This window comes from Rissa tridactyla, chromosome 3, assembly GCF_028500815.1.
Source record: "Rissa tridactyla isolate bRisTri1 chromosome 3, bRisTri1.patW.cur.20221130, whole genome shotgun sequence".
Classification (NCBI taxonomy): Eukaryota; Metazoa; Chordata; class Aves; order Charadriiformes; family Laridae; genus Rissa; species Rissa tridactyla.
In genome coordinates, this window is record NC_071468.1 from 23,292,104 (window position 1) to 23,306,690 (window position 14,587).

General features: G+C 41.0%; 1 protein-coding gene and 1 long non-coding RNA gene across 24 annotated transcripts in view; both read left to right on the forward strand.

Annotated features, from left to right (window-relative positions):
- ESRRG (estrogen related receptor gamma) overlaps window positions 1-14,587 on the forward strand; it is a 407,888-nt gene that overhangs the window by 72,010 nt on the left and 321,291 nt on the right. The window lies entirely within an intron of this gene.
- Window positions 1,080-14,587, forward strand: part of LOC128906644 (uncharacterized) — a 31,175-nt gene continuing 17,667 nt past the window's right edge. Inside the window, exon 1 of the long non-coding RNA XR_008465264.1 lies at window positions 1,080-13,488. This is a non-coding gene — a long non-coding RNA (uncharacterized LOC128906644). The remainder of the gene's footprint in view (window positions 13,489-14,587) is intronic.

Consider the following 14,587-nt stretch of genomic DNA (forward strand, 5'->3'; position numbering starts at 1 on the left):
TTTTGGACTGTAAATGTGTGCTACCCTTTCTTTGGAGCTCGGAATAGGAGGCTGTGTTACTAATAGTTTCTGTTATTAATATGTTAATATTAATATGGCTATGTTATTAATATTTCATTAAAGTAGTTTAGGGTTGTTTTTTTTTTTCAATCCATAAGTGTCTCTCTCTCTCATCTATTCTTCTCTCCCTTGGGAGAGAAGTTAAAGAGAGCATCTGTCATTAATTCAGTGCCAGTCCAGCCCAAACCATGACAAGGAGAAACTTTTATATTTTATTTAAAAAGTCAGTTCTTCTCCTATAGGAAGACTTATGCAAGAGGGGCAGCATGTATGCTAGCCCACTCAGAGAGTAGTCAGCCAAAGGGGTATAAGTTTCGAACACACCTCCAGGAGTCCTGAAAGCTGCCTTAGTAATTTATTGATGACGGAGAAGACAAATAAATTCCTCCCATAGTCTCCCTCTCCACCCTGCCCCGTTAATACTGCCAGCAAAGAAAGAAGGAAGCACCTTCACCTGCTGCATTGAAAGGACTATGCAGGTAAACAGTCCTGTGTGCCGGGTAAATAAATAGTCAGACTCGGGAGCATGTGATTTTTGACACCCTCCGCGTCTACTCCCCATTCCTGTTATATTTAAGTCGTCTTGCCTTGTTTGTGATCTCTGAGCTTGTTCCTGTTAACTCCCCCCCTACTCCAGTAAAAGTCTTTGTTGCAAAAAAATAAAGCTGCACGGATGTGCCTGAAGAGCGAAGCACAGTGTCCTAAATGATGTAACTCAGGTTTTGGGGAGCAGGATAATTGCAGTAGCGTGAGGCTTCTTTAGAATAATTAGTCTTGCTGAGAACCAGGGTATAAAAGCCTGTGCGGAGCACAGTAATAAATGCAGTTACACCATTTCCAGTATCCGTGTGCCCCGCATAGCAATGTGGATCAGAGCAGGCGTGCCCACAGTGATGGTCAAGGAGTGATTTCATCTCTGCAGCCCTGTGCCAGGACTGTGATACAAAATACGTGGGATTCATTCTGAAGAAAAGTGTGGCACTCCTCTTCCGTACTAAACTCAGGAGACGTTATCTTCCGTACTAAACCAGGAGACGTTTGAGATCATTAAGAATCATTTTTGCAGAGGAGAGGTTTATGTTTCCGTTCATGAAGCCAAAGCCTGTTCTTGTGCCCTGTTGCTACCTGGCACTTGCCCATCCAGGAGTGAACTCTGCTTCAGCTGCACGCACTTGCAGATGTTGGGATTTCCATTTCAAAGTACAAACAATTCTAATATTAAAAAGGCTATTTCCCCAGTGGGAATATGAGTTGCATGAGCTTCTTGACTTTTCTTTTTCGTCTTTTGATCGTATATGATAACACCTTTAGATCTCTCTATCACTTTTTTTTTGTCAGCATCACAGTGGACAAAATGTCAGGAGAAGTTAAAGTGGTAAGCGTCCTTAGAGAGGTAAAGTTCTTTTCCACCGACCGCTATATGGTTGACTCTGCTGCTCTTTTCTATTGGGGTTTAGTCTGCTGGGGCGCTTCATTGCTTAACTTAAATTTACTTATCTGTTATATAAATAAGGGATAGCCTTGGCCATTAAGTAAATCCACTGATGGAGGGAAAAGGGATTTTCTAGAGCACCTGTGTGCCTTTCTGAGACATGGAGTTCAAAACCACCTGATACGGTAACCTTCAGCTGGTTTTCTGCAATGACTTTTATCAATGAGCCCTAAAAGCATTGGTATTTTCAGGCGTTATAGCTGAAGAGAACTGCAATGTCCTTGAACTAACCACTAGCCAAAGAAACGACATCTCCAAACTCAGCTGGTGAATTCCTGTGTACTGTCACATATGACTTACGTTTTTCTCTCTCTCTGGGGTGTCCGAGCGGTACCAGGACCTTGGCTCTAGCCAGTACACAACTCTAGGCTGGTACCGCGCTCAGGTGCTACCTGGATTTGCCGTTGCCCTCAAAATGTCTGCTCCTACATTGTATAGTGAGGATAATCCTTTGTTTAATTTTTTTTAACATTTTGAAAGGAAAATAGGGGTCTCGTTCAGGTCTTTCCATTTTTGCATGATAGTACAGTTGAACAACGTGTACATGTGTTAATTAAACATGCCTTCTTATCACTGTTTTGGTAAGTGTCCTGTAAATTTAATCACTACGACACCTCTGTACACATTGCAATCCTTTTAAAGATCTAGAGAAAAATCCTGGTGGATTATTCAAAGCACTAAATCACACAGAATTACAGTAGTTATTAGAGGCATTAAAACCTGTGATAAGAAGCTTTATCATGCATTTTTGGGGAGGCTTAGTCTTTATCAGAGATGACTGTAAATAGAAGTGAACAGTAAAAAAACTTGATAGCAGTTTATTTTACAGTACATCAATAATCAGGTACTGTAATTACAGTATAATTACATTATAATTATTGCATAGTAGGTAACTACAGTATACTAGTTTGCTTGATTTTTCTATTATAACAACTACCTGTGAGACCTGAGCCAACAAGGGGCCTTATTCTACTCGCGTTTACCCTGGCTTTACATACGCATGCACACACACATATTTGCATTATAGATGTGTTTTGACCAACTTCAGAGAAGTTGAACCTGTTTATGTGGAGGAGGAGCAGGCAGTGTGACACGCCAAAGCAGATATGATCTCTTCCACATACACATTTATCTAGACTCGGGACTATAAAAGAAGGGAATCGGATTTTAGCTGTGGTTATATTTAGCTATCTAATTTCTTTTTTCCCCCTCTTTTTGGCACTGGCAAAGTTGTGGTATTCTTAATCACTTAGATAAACCCCTCAGTTACAGACCTACTCAATGTGTGGGTGTTTATATTATATCTGTAGATTATTTATCTCTGTACATCCACATCTGAATACAGATTAGACGAAGTCTCTGTTAATTGTACTTGGGCTGTGTGTGCATGCCTGTGTTTACATATTTCTGGTAGTAACCCTGAAATGTTCTGTCATTTTGGGGTGTAGGCTAAGCGCAGATAACCAATTAAGTATGACTTCTTCTAATTTAATGCTGCTTACAATGTTAAAGGTTCCAGTTAATTAAGAATAGTTGTGAAGCTGGCAGAAGACGTGTTGTTCACGTTGAAATGAAGATTTTTTTTCTTGATAGCAAGCGCTGAAGACGTAATATAAAACATAGCCTGAGAGGAGTATGGAGTGACTTCTGCTCCTCACGGCTTTGGTAGGAGCTCAGCTATACCTCTATGCGCAGATCTGGGCAGCACACCCCAAATATGATACAGAGAGCTTGGAGAAAGTCCAAAGGAAAAGCAAAGAGAGTGATAGGAGGGTGAGGAAACGTGACCTGGCAGGAAATATTGACAGAATTAGGGGTGCTCGGCCTGAAAAAGAGATGTCTGAGAGAGAATATGGCAACAGGCTGTAAGAATACAAAGGACCGATGGAAAAGGAAGTCGGTAATTTATGCTCCATCTCTATGGTGAGAAACGGGAGGGTATGGAAAGTAATTTGTTAAACAGAACCAAACAAAATTCAGATTAGATATTGTGAATGACCTTCTAAGGTAGATAAAAGAAAACACCAGAAAAAGGCAACTAGGGAGGCTGTGGCGTTTCTTTCACTGGAGATTTTTCAGAAACAGGCTAGATGGTCCTGCCTGGAGGCACAGAGGAGGATAAAAGACATCAAGACATCTTACCAACACTCCTAGCCCCGTTTGCTGTGACTTATCTCCTGAGGATCTGTTTAAGAATCGTGACTCTGAGAAGGTGGTGTGTTCCCAGTTGGCTTACCAGTGGGTCAGAAGAAAAACAGATGGTTTGCTCATCTGAAATAAAAGCTCTGTCCGGTAAAAGGCCTTGGAAAGGATCAGCATCTACGCAGGTTTGGTAAACTACTGAAACTCTTCATTGTGACCCTACTGTTAACTTTAACTTTGTAACTACCATTCAGTTCCTGTATCTAAAGTCTAGTAGCAAGTGTGAAGGGACACTTAGCATGCTCTAATTGCCTTTTCTCGTTCTTTTGAGTAAAATGTCAGGTAACGTATTTACTATCCAATACCTGTTGATTAGGGGACTCCATGTTTAGTTTTCAGGTGAAATAACTCAGATTATTTTTTTTCTCTCTTTTTTGTTTGAAACATCTCTTATTAAGATACCAGTATAACTTTTATAATGCATCCTGATTTTTTCTAGGAGAAATTTTCTTTTCATTTCTACAGTAGCTGACATTTGTGGTAAACACTGAGAGGTAATGATGCAGTTGGAGAGCATTTTGTTTGATACATCAAAAATTGTTCCTGCAAAAGATGATTATACTGTGGGGTTTTTTTAGGCTGGATTTGTACAATTCAATAGAGAGACGTAGTTTTTTGTTCCCCGTGGCTTTTTGAACATGTGACTGAGGAATAAGTACTGTTTTTACAACTTTCTAACTGTACTTCAAGAGGACCATGCTCTTGGGCACATGGGAAGTATGTTGCATTAGGTGAAACTCCTAAACCTGCAGATGCTTTCCCTCTGGGAAATGCTTCAAACGGAGGTTGTTTGAAGTTATAACTCCCTTTTAGATACAGGTGATGCTTTTGGCCCTTCTTCCACCTAGCCTATTATCAAATGGCGTGCAAAATACCAGACTGATGAGTAACACAGAAGCAGTGCACTATCGGGACAGAAAGGTTCAAATCTTAAGGACTAAATTGGAGCTTGTTCGTTCCTTTGCAAGTATTTAGCAGGAAACATGAACAGGAAGATGCTGAGGTTGCTGTTTATGGCTGAGGCCACTTTCATGCAGTCCACTGAGTGTATTTACAGCATTCATTATACTGCTGTGGGGTTTGGTCTCCATTTCAGAGAGAAGGGGGTCTCCGGTGGTTATCTGAACACAATGAAAGAAGGACTTTCTAAATTTCTTTTTAGTCTCCCAGTATTTTTAATGTTGAGGTTTTTAAGGATATGGTTTTCTAAAAACTTGTTTCATTTTAGAAAACATTCTTTTTACAGAGGCACATTAGAGAGGAAAGGTTAGGATTATTTAAGGGAGGGGAATTAATTGTGTCACTTGTATGGGCATTAGGCAAATTGCCTCACTTGGAGTTAAGAGGCAGCATGGGAGTATTTAAGTATAGGGTGCCTGCAATGCACTTTATGATAGTCTTAGCTTACGACCTTATATCATTTTATTTCTCTATTAAAGCAAGACATTCCACACAGAGACTGGGATTGTGCACGCTGCGGTAGTGAGCACCTCATGTCCTGAAGACTACATGGCATACTGTGATAAAACAGTGAAGGAAATGTAGAGTACTCGAGAAGTTTGTATGATAATCCAAGAAATAAAAGGTGTTACCCGATATGCGGTAAGATGGGAGATATGTAAATGAGATAGAAAAATGTCTAGCTCAGAATTATGTTCTATGTGTTTTACCCATAAACTTATTTTAAATGGTACAGCAGATGCCACAGTAAAGCGAATGGCTTAAAAAGTAATTATGGGCCATGCGGAAATAGTAGACCAAGTCCCTGACTCCAGAGGTAGTAAAGACCTTACAGGTCAGTCCAGTGATGGTGCTTAGCATTTATGTGCTAATTTGGCATTTCACAGAGGAGCGCTCAGATATCTAGGAACAGACTGTGTGCTGACTCGGAGCACCCTCCTGCCTTGGGGAGAAGGGTTAGCAAATGATGAAGGATACTGCTTCTGAGTTCTATTTTACATGAAACAAGTTCTCGCAGGAGGAACAAGAGGATGCCTTTGGACACTGGCAGTACTGAGTGGTTTTTTTGCATGGAGCAAATTCTGACCCTGCTGATGAGTGCTCGCTTTAGCCTGACACCGTGAATATTGCTGCTCAGGGACTTGGGCATAGGTAGTTTATGGCTCCTAGATAGGTTTTGGCGCACGTTACGTGGTCCAGTCCTTTGCATAGAGATAACCTGGGCTGCGAGTGGAGATGCAGCTCCAAGGTTCTGTGGACCTTCAAGTCAGAAATTTAAAAACATATTGAGTTTAGACATCTTCAGGGTTGGGAAGCAGCTAGATTCTCAAGATTACTGTTTATAACAGGTGAATAAATTCTTCTCCAACTTTTAGGTACATAGATGCTTCCTTTGACTCCATCCAAATCCTATATTTTGCGGGGTGGGTGCTTTTGAATGCTTTTGAATGAGAACAAAGCTATCATCAGTATGGAATATCATCAGTATCAAGTGTGGGCTCTTGAACAGACGGTTTTGTGGAGCCAGCTGTTTTTCACAGCAAAGATGTGGTATGTTCATGCAACAGCCAGGCCTTATATTGTCTCTACACGGAGTAGTACACCGCCACTTTTTCCTCAATAGTTCTCCTTCAGAAGAATTTAGAGCTTCACTTAAGTGATGTAACATGAGACCCAAGATGACAAAGAGGTCCAGATTGCCATGACTTTGCATATTTTAGGCTACTTGGTGCAGTGAAATTCGCCAATCTGGGATGTGCTTTTGGAAAAGTTTTACTGCCCCACTTCATCTAAATGGACATTTACTTACCTACTCAGTCATAAGCCTTTAATTGTCACACTTGCTAATAATCTGTGTGATCAAAGGTATGTATAAAAGGAGAAGGGAGGAGAGTGAAAAGTTCCTTTTGAAAAGCTGCGAAGTTCAACAGCCAATATTTTACAAACAGGAATGAGCTGGGCGGTGTCTCTGTGCACGTTCATTAAATTGATAAAAGGCAAAGGCCAAGGAGACTGGCAAAGCCCAGGGCGGCATCAGGAGCCTCCAAAGTGAAAGCCAAGCTCCCTAAGGCCAAAGGCAGGTGAGAGTCATCCAAGCCAGAGCAGAGCCCCTGGATGCGCGTGTCCCTCTCCATAGGGCAGCCAAGGCAAGGAGCTAGAGAGGGTGTTTTTAAAGCACTTGTACGTATATCTTTTGGGAGCGGTGTCTCATGTTTCTCTTTAGAGGAAGCTCAAAAGAGAACTGTCACCTTTTTGGTAAATTCAGCCCTGAACGGGACTCTGTTTGAGGTGTTGGTAGGCAAAATGTGGTTTAGCACTACAAGGCAGAGCCTGGGAAACAGAATTTCTGCAGCTAGTGTTTGGCTGCTAACATACGTAATGGATTACTTTGAGTAAGTTTGGCATTTTTATGTTTTGCCATTGCCTTTGAATTGAGCGTGTGTCACAGTGAGACGCTGAGATCCTTCCAATCCACTGGGCACTCCTCTAGATGAAGCAATGTTACCTACTACTTCTGCATTTAATATTTTCCCTGATGTTAAATAAATAAAAACATCAAAAGATTTCCCAAAAGGGTTGGAAAAGCAATTTTAGAAATGTTTCCAGCAGAATCATTGGGAAAACAGAGCATTCATTTCTCTGGGAATTATTCTTCCATTCCTGAATTCTTTTTATACAGTTTATTTTTAAGTAGAGATTCTTGCTGTCTATTCACATTTGATTTTAGGATTCTCATAACTGTGTGGAAGATCATATCCATGTTGAGAGTTATTTCATCTCCTCTGTTTCATTTCCCCATCTGTAAAACAAAAATAATGGTACTGGCTCCTGGTGTACAGTGCTCTGAGTTCATTGATAAAAATACTGTTGAAAACTTAGATACTGTAATGCTTACAACCTAAAAGTTTCACTCTTAAGCACTGAAATGATAGTTGTGGATTTTTGGTGCGTTCTTTTTGGCATCGATCCGATTAGTTCAGGGGAAATAGTGTAAATTGGGCATAATTACCACAGAAGGTAGTAACTTTAGTAACTACATTTAACCTGTTGACTTTGCGCCCCATATAAAATCTCAAAGCATCAGGCAATCTTTTAAGTTGGTTCCAGCCACGCTCTGTATGCCAGACATACAGTATTTCAGCTACTCTTCGAGCCACAGTAACAGTAGCGTGGATTTCCAAGGGATGGGATTTCCAGGAGGAGCCTCCCTTTCATGGGACAACTGATGCCTAACGACTGGTGCCCGCAGTTTGGCACAACCGCGAGCCCAACGTTGGTGTTGTCCCTGGGGCTGCCTGGACAGCTGTGCACAGCAGGGGCTGGTGGCACAGATACTGTGACCTGGGTCCGCTGTGTGGCGGCTAAGTTAACAGGCGCGTGTTTTATGGGTGCATATTGTAGCTGGAAGAACAACAGAGACGGTCTTAGCACAGCCTGAAACGTGTGCAAATAAATAAAAAAAAAAAAAAAAAAGAACACAGGCTGGCATAGCTGAAATGTCCCTATGTGTGATTAAAAATGTATACTTTCATTTGTTTTTCCTCACGCAGCCAAAGCCTAGTTAAGAGAGATATACCTGCTCAGGCATCCGGAGTTTCTGCCAGGAAGGTCAGCTTCCAGAAAGGAGATGGAAAAATAAATTAGGTAAGAAACTGAGGGGAAAAAAGTGAACTTCATAGCAAAAAGCCAAGAGTGAGATCTCAACATATGAGGTCCTTTTGCAGCACAGGATTCAATGAGCAGTAAGTCGGTAAGTTATCACAGCAGAGCACACCATCTAAGTATGTAGATAGATTAAAAAAAGGTTTAATTTTCTTCTCTCAACAGTAGCTGCTGTGTGGCGTTTGCTGTTATGACTTTTTACAAGCATTGTTTACACAAAAATCACATTATTCTCGCACTACTGACGTAGTTGATGATGTCAGAACGCCTGCTCAGGCCTGTTCCTCAGAGAGGCAGAGCACGCAGGGCTCTGATCTCCTCGGGTTGGTCGGCAGCTCTTGATTTTGGAACTGGCTGCATTCGTGTCGTGCTCTCTGAGCTCTGTCACAGGAAACGAGATTTGGTACTCAAGGGGAAAGGACCTCATTTGAGAACCACTGTGCAGGGTAAATCTCCCTTTTCCTTAAGGAAGGCGTTTCTTACTGTCTCTTCTGAAAACAAATCTACTTCTCTGAGTGATAGTCCAGAGGCTCTCTGGCAGGATGCAGAATATGGAAACAAATGAACCCTGTCTGTGCATTTAGGAGCAATATTAATACTTTCCCAGGGGGTGCTTACAATGTAGGTCTGTTTGTTTGGTTTAAGTGACGTTAAACTGTGGTCAAGGTAGATCTCTTCTAAAATCCATTTCAGACAGAGAAGAGGGATCGTCTTACAGAAGCCGGCAGCGGCAGGACCGGTTGAACGCCCGCTCCCCGTAAGCAATGAGAGCTGCTCCGAGTAAGACATCAGGGAAGGACTTTGCGCAGGAAAATAATGAAAGCACTGACAGGGTGAGACCACATGCAGGAAAGGGAAAGCTTATTTCCTTAAGAGGCGCAATCACACTTTATTAAAGGAGTATTGTAAGGGAACACATAAGATTTTAAAAAATGACTCCTCTCAGAAGCAATAGAAAAGGAATTTCTCACAGGAAGGGAATGCTGACAGAAGTATTTTCATGATATAAAAACATTCTGGTGTTGTGCTTGCAGCCTGTGAGGAAGAGGGAAAGAAAGAAAGTGAAACTATCTGTGAATGGCTTGAACTAGCTTCCCTGGATAGGCCGGGAGAAATAAGAGATTCAAAAAATAATTCAGTTAATTAATGGTGCTCTAGATAACTTTATAAGTGTTTACTTTAACATGGAAAATGTTTGTTTTGTGCGTGTGGATGCAGCCGTTTAAAATTTTTCTTAGGTTTTAATCTGCCTTACTTGTAGTGGCAGTAGTTTCATCTGTGTTCAGCAGAGGAGACAGCCCTCTGAGACCCCCCGTTTGTTACAGACATAGCTGGAGATTTTGGCAGATGTAGGTGTAAAGCCAGCAGACCAGAATGTATACTGTAGATCCGCATTTCGTTTTTAACAGTGACTTATTTGCTGGTTCGGAGTAAAGGTTCTGTATTCAGTCTTGTGCCAAACGTGGTTAGTGTTAAATCCATACCACGCATTAAGCCTCTGGGCTAAGGGGTGCAGATTTGCTACTTAAACATTTTTTCTGTCTGCCAACTGCTTTGTTCTGGCTATCTACTGTATAGCTGTTGTCCCAGTGATCTGAGTAATCTTCTTCCTTCCAGTGGTTCTTACGCGTCTGTGTTTTCATCAGGAATTGTGTAGTTCATTCCATCCCATAGACAGGCAGTGGAAAAGAGCTTGGGGAGTGGGATGTGATCTGGGACAGTATATTTGGGTAAGGCTCGACAAGGTAAATGGCATAGCACTTATGCCAGAGGGAGAGGAAAAGTCCTGACCCAGTGCTGAGTTCAGCCCCTGTGTTGTCTTCTGGGAAACAGTGGGGTGGGAGAAAACGTGCCCGGTGGCATGCCGGATGGAGGCACTGGGTCCAGCGCATCTCTGCACAACAAAGGCACCCGCAGGGAAGTAGGCTTTGCTAGCAGCTTCTCACAGCTATAGCCATCCACTAGGTAACCTGTTTGTGGCTGTCTTCATGAGTATCGCAGTTTCCCGTGGGGTAGGTATAGATTGAATGGCCCTGGTTTTTGATCTGTTGACTGTAGGAGATATACTTTTGATATGGAATGGCAGAAGTGGAGGTGCTTGAGAGCTAACATACAAAATGGTATAAATTGGATCACATTTGGGTCTCTTGTGTTGTCTCAGTGCCCAGGGATGACTTAGGCCATAACACCCATTAACAACGTGGGAAGATAGGTGTGTAATTCTCACTTTGGAGGAAAATACTTTCCTTAGTGTCCATGTGCCAGCTGCATCGACTCAGAACACTGTAAGGAGCTCCATTAAGTTCTATTGGGTCCATAATCTGCACATTAAGAAAAATTTACATGATAGATGGAGCTGTTAAAGTCTAATTGGGTAATCAAAAATTAGTTAATGTGCCAAAATATGTATTTAGCTGATAAACTCTAATGGTTCCAAAGGGTTCTAGTATTAATAGAAGGCATGCTTGCACATTAAGGAGTTGAGAGTAAGGTATTGCTCTTCTAACACTTGTTTCAAATAAAGATCCCAAAGCACTTGACAGATATTAAATCACTTATTGATTTGATTTTTCCAAAATATGTCCATCCAAGGCTCTGGGGGAATATATGTTAACAATAATGTCGAATTCGCACATAAATAATAAATTATAATTTCCCCCCACTTCCCAAGTCTATCAAGTGCAATAATCACTCCTGCCCTCAAAACCAGTTAAAATCTCGCTAGGCTGGGTCTTCTTTAATTGAACCATATCATGTCCCCATGATATACTGTATCCACTTGAGTGATAAATAAGTTGAACCCCAGTGAAATGAACTGGCCTGAAAAGGGTTAGCGGTAAAGTCAGTGGCAGAGTCAGTAAAAGAATATGGCATCGCTGATTACTACTCCTTTACCCTGCAGAGCAGCCAACACAGAATTAGTGTATTCACAGAGACAGAAGGATGTTTTGGCACTCTGCAAATCGCTTCCTTGCCTATTTGTTCATATTTCATTCTTTTTTAAATGGAGGAAATGCATAAGAATTTTAAAATAAGTCTTCTGCTTAATAGTTTCAAAATCTCCTAATGTATTATTAATAGCACACCACTCCCACATTATAATAACGTGTGGTTCTGTGTTTGTACAGCATCTAGTGTAATAGGGACCTCATCCAAGAGACTTTTGTAGGCTCTTCTACAGTTCAAACAGATAATGATAGCTTTATTTTAAGATGCAAAAAGGTTATCCTTGCTTTATGGAGGAAATGGAGGCAGAAAGGTAAAACCTGTCATACAAGTACAACTAGACTCCGGGCTTAATGTTGCTTTGCTGCTCTGACTACTGGACCACAGCACAGAGACATTCCTAAACTTGTGCCTGTTAAAAACAATTTATGCTTTGATTCATATATAATGTGCCTCCAATACTTTACGGGATTTATAACAGTAACTGTCCTGACTGTATTTGGCCTAGTGTGCTCAAAAAAGGCCTCTGGACATCTTGATGTGCCAGACAAATGTCCAGAGTCCCTTCTGTTCGACCAGGCACACCTTGGAGGAGGGAAAGAGAACATCTTCAAGAAGACTCAGACTTAGGGTGGTCCAGTGCTATCTCCATACCATGTAAATATTTAAAGACAAAATGCAAAAGCCACATTGTTGAATTTTCTACTTTGGATGACTGTCACATTTTTAATGATAGTTGAATAGTTTTGTATTTTATTTATGTGGTGTCATTTGTTTGCTGGGGAATATGAATTGAACTCTTTCCTTGCCTCTGAATTTGAAAATGTATTTTCCCGATATCATTAGTTGAAGGATGTTAGACAACTACATGTTTTCTCTTCGCCATAAATAAATAAATAAGCCAAGTGTCATGATTGTTTGCTGTCTAATATGCATAGATTTAAACGTATACTGAAATGCTGTTTAAAACAGATGAGTCAGTGCGGCATTTTCTGACATCTGTGTAGAAAGAGAGGAAAAAAAAAGCCCTCATAGAGAGGGGAAGAAACAGAAACACTCACTTGGCTTTTTGGGAAGGCTCTGGCCTGAGAAAAGAAGAAAACAAAAAAAAAAGGTGGGGAATAATGAATTCATCAAGCTGAAAATGCACAGGCCAATGGAGCGCTTAGATTTCAATAGAAGGCAAATGGAAAGAGAGCCCCCATTACTGTTGAGATACACCGACACGGCTCCGCTAATCGCTTGGTCATGCTTGGTAGACAGTAAGTCATCACGGGCCATGACATGGTGAGAACAGGTGCCAGGGTTTGTTGTAAGAAAAAATTGTTTATTTAACATCCGCGACCAAGATCGTCCCCCTCCTTCACCTTGCATCCCTGTACCCAAATCCATCCCTCTCCACAGGGGATGAGCACACGCCAGGCACCATGGTTGGGCTCCTGCTGTGGGGCAGACCTGGGCAGCTGATAACAATGAGGGAGCGTTTTTGGTAGGGTGTAACCAAGGTGGTGACACACAGAACTGGCCTATAGTGGCAATTAAGCGTGTGCTGGTAATGAGAGGTGGCGTTGTTGTGGTCTCGGTGGAATGAGCCGGTCGGTTCAGGTGTGGTCATGCGCCAGGAGTAGGAGGGTGGGAGTACTTACTAGTGTTAGCACAGGTAGCATGAGCGTGGCAAAAAAGCAGGGTGGTACTTCAAGACCAGAATTGGAGTAAATTTAATATACATCAGGATTTATATCGTACAGGTCTTGAAATACTTGTCACGTTCAGGGTTTACAGACTGAGATATCTAAGAGGCTCCTAGGATATTTGGGTCATGAATTAATTTTTGTAAATAAAGGATTTAAATAACATTTTTTTCTAGATTTTGAACAGTCTGTCTCACCAAATTTGTCACCCCTTTGAACAAAATTTGTAGTACTTACTAGCTTCAAAATTCACAAAAGTGTCGACATTGCTTTTATGTGAGATATGCCTCCTCTCTTTAAAAAACCCACAAACTAAAATCTCCTAGGCTTTCTCTTGGGAAACTGACCATTTCTACTTGAACTTGAAGAAGGAAAGACACTGACTCGAGTGATGGTGGGCTGGGAAAATAATGGTCTCTGAGAAATTACTTTCGTAACATTGAGGAAAGTCTCCTCAGAGCCCAGTCTTTCAAGGTAGGTAAGTTTTGTTACAGTTGTGCTCATTGATTAATGCAGTGGATGGGAGCTTGGGAGAGCTGGGCTCTATTCTTGGCTCCTGCCACAGACTTCCTATGTGCTGCTGAACAAGTCTTTTAGACCAACGCTTTTTCTTTGTGAGAATTTCCTTGCATTTTAAATCTGTGGGGAATTAAATGGAACGGACATTTAGATTCACTTCCCCACCTCCTTCAGTAATAGATGAAATGGAGAGGATATAGAAACATGTTTAAAAGATCAAATCAATGCACTTATTTTGTAACCGAGAACTAAAGGGAACAAGCTGTTGTTTTTTTAAAGATACACATCTGCTTTTTTTCCCCAACCTCCCTCTGAGATAAATCAAAATCAGTCTTTGAAAGATTAATTGAGGAGTCTGTATCTCACAAAAATGTAGCCGATGACTAAAAAAAAAGTGTAGTGTTGACTAATAAAACTGTCTAGCTATACAAACCTTTAAAATCAAGAAATTGCCTGTCCACATTTTTTTCTGCCACATATCTTAATTAGCTCTGCAAATAACACTGCCTACTTTCACTTTCCCATCTATTAATTAGTCCCGTACTACTGTGAAGTGAGCGCTGAGAAAGTAGCAATTCTGCGTTCCTTGTGTTATAATACAGGACATTACCTTCATTCTGACCTGAGGAGAAAGACACGCTCTTTATGCTCTTTATGAGAGCATGGCTATCTTGTAAGGCCTCTGAATTAATTTACAGATTTGCATTATTTCTGTATAAGAAATAATTTAATGTTCTGAACAAACACACATACATATTCACACAAAATGAGTAAATCTAGAATACTGAACTGTGATCTGCTCTAGGGTGTTCCTCTATGATTAAACTAATATTAGGGAAAGAAAGAGACTAGGAGACTGAGAGCTGAGAATTTTTTGGTTTCTTCTTCTTTCTCTGGTCAAAATGTAGAAATAATAATGAAGAAAGAAACACTAACTTGAACTCAGGCCACTCTTGAAGAGCAACACTGAAAATGCCTTGAGTTAAAAATGTGTCTGGGTAGCTAGCAGATACACCTACAAAATTACTGTTGCTTTTCCAGATTGAGATGAGAT